We start from the raw sequence: 2,207 nt of genomic DNA on the forward strand, positions 1-2,207 counted from the left end.
CCCTAATGCTGATGTTTGAAAGAGGAAGGGGCTTTATTCCAGCCAGCAGAGCTTGGGTGGACTAGTGTCCAAGATGGCCAAGCTCCTGGATCAGCTCTGTTCCTGTCCATTTATAGGACTCACAAGTAGGCAAAGGAATTATTATATTGTTCTCTCATCGGAGGGGTCAAAGCATGTGCAGGGCTTACAGAAGTGGAAGCAAGGGTTACTTTCAAGGTTCCAAGAGGTTAAGTTTTTACAAATTCTTAGGAGCTGAGTTACCATGGGGAGGACTTTGCAGGAGTGTCCTTGAGTTTCTGCCAAAAGCCTTTTGTCTTTTGAGGTCAGAACATACTCTTTCCAGGTATCCTCTTAGGAGCTCGAGTGCTATGCAGTCAACGTGCCTCCTTGTGGACTGGGAAATGCCAGAGGCTTGCTGGCTGTCTGTGTAATGCCCTAACTCCATTTTGTACATAGAACCAGACTTAGTCCATTTTGCTAAGGACTTTGCTAAGGGCTTTCAACACTCCTTTAACTCAGCTGAAAGCTGCAGAGTTTAGCAAAAATAGCAAAATCCTGTGAAACCACAGCTGTCCCTTGCAAGCACCCCCCACTTAGATCTAACCGTGCAGGTGTTGGCTTTTATGAAACTCGGCTTGCGGTAAGGACTCCCCTTCCCCTATCGAAAGCACCTTATAAAAACTTTGTACCCCTGTCCCTGGTGGTTGAGAGAATTTGAGGCTTAAGCCTGATCTTGACCACTGGCCAATAAAGGACCCCCTGCTTAATTTGGATTCAGTGTATTGGTGTTTCTGTATTCCACTTGCTTCAGTATAACACCTGCAACTATCCCAAGGAAAGCAAGGTCTTTTTTTCTGTACTGTACAAGGGCTGAAACAGACAGGCTGGAGGGTCTCAGTTTCCCTCTTGCCCTCTCCCCAGTTTATTGTTTTGCAACCTACTCGCCCTTATACCCCCACGACTAGCAGGTAAACCACTGGAGAGAAAGAATCACCAGAACGAACACCTGCCTTTGAAAGAGGAAGGGCTTTATTTCTGAGGGTGGACCCTTTAGGACTAGAGTCCATAATGGCAGAGCTCCCTGGCCTGCTTCCTCCCTGTCCTATTATAGGGTTTACAGAAAGGCAGACAAAGGAATTATATCTTCTCTCTTTGGAGGTTTCAAAGCATGGATGGGATTTATAGCAAAGTTTCAGGGAGTTAATCTTTTACAAAGAAGCTGTGAGGAGGGCTGAGTCCTCACATCAGTACTTACGAGTAACTTATGAGTAACCGTTGTGCCACCGTACCTGGCAAAAACTCCTGGCATTTCAGATTAAGACATAATACTTCAGGATCCTCTCCCACATGTTTTGCTCTAATAAGACCATGGAGTATACCCTCCCCCCCCAAGAAAATTATTATCTCACCTTGTTGATAACTCATATTGGCTTCAACTTCTGGACTCCAAAACATACATAACACCCAAGACTTCAGCTCAGACTATGGCAGTGCTATTCCCTGCCAGCCTTCCTACCAATACCCATACTGCTTGCTAGTGATTTCTTGAAATCACATACTTTGATTGGGCCCTTATTTTAACCATGCAAGACTGTTTACAAAAATAATTCTTGGAAATAATGTTCTGACGGTTCTTATTGAAATTTTACCCAGCAAGACAGGAAGACTTCCAGCCATGAGTTGCAGTTAAAGAAAACTACTGCTTAACCCCTAACCTCTAGGACACAGATACAGTCCTCACCTAGCCCTAGCCTTTTAAAAAACATGGACCTGCTTAAATTAGAGTGATATGCATCAGCTGAATAAAGCCCTTAACCTTTATTTGAGTCATTACAATGTTTCTTTTGGTGATCTCCAGCAAGACTTGATTTGCATATTTTTCTTTTATTTAAATGCTTGGAGAGGAAAGGTTGCCTAGCCCATCCAGTTCCTTAGGTTCCCCAGAAAGAAGGCCAGGGAACTCTTATCTGATCAATTACATAATTGACAACTTTCCCCAAGGCATTGGAACTAGACTTCATATCATAATGAGACTTTTACCCCATTAATGCTACTTTTTTTCTCCTGCTAGAATAATAATTGAAATAGTAATTGAAATTTCATAACCAACAGCTTCTGCTAGTAACTTAACAAAACCTAACCTAAGAAATCCTTTAGTATTCATTGGTTCAATAAGAAAACATCTGTGTTCTTTTTTTTTTTTTTTT

This window comes from Otolemur garnettii, unplaced genomic scaffold, assembly GCF_000181295.1.
Source record: "Otolemur garnettii isolate 467f Iridium unplaced genomic scaffold, OtoGar3 scaffold00211, whole genome shotgun sequence".
NCBI classification, from domain to species: Eukaryota; Metazoa; Chordata; class Mammalia; order Primates; family Galagidae; genus Otolemur; species Otolemur garnettii.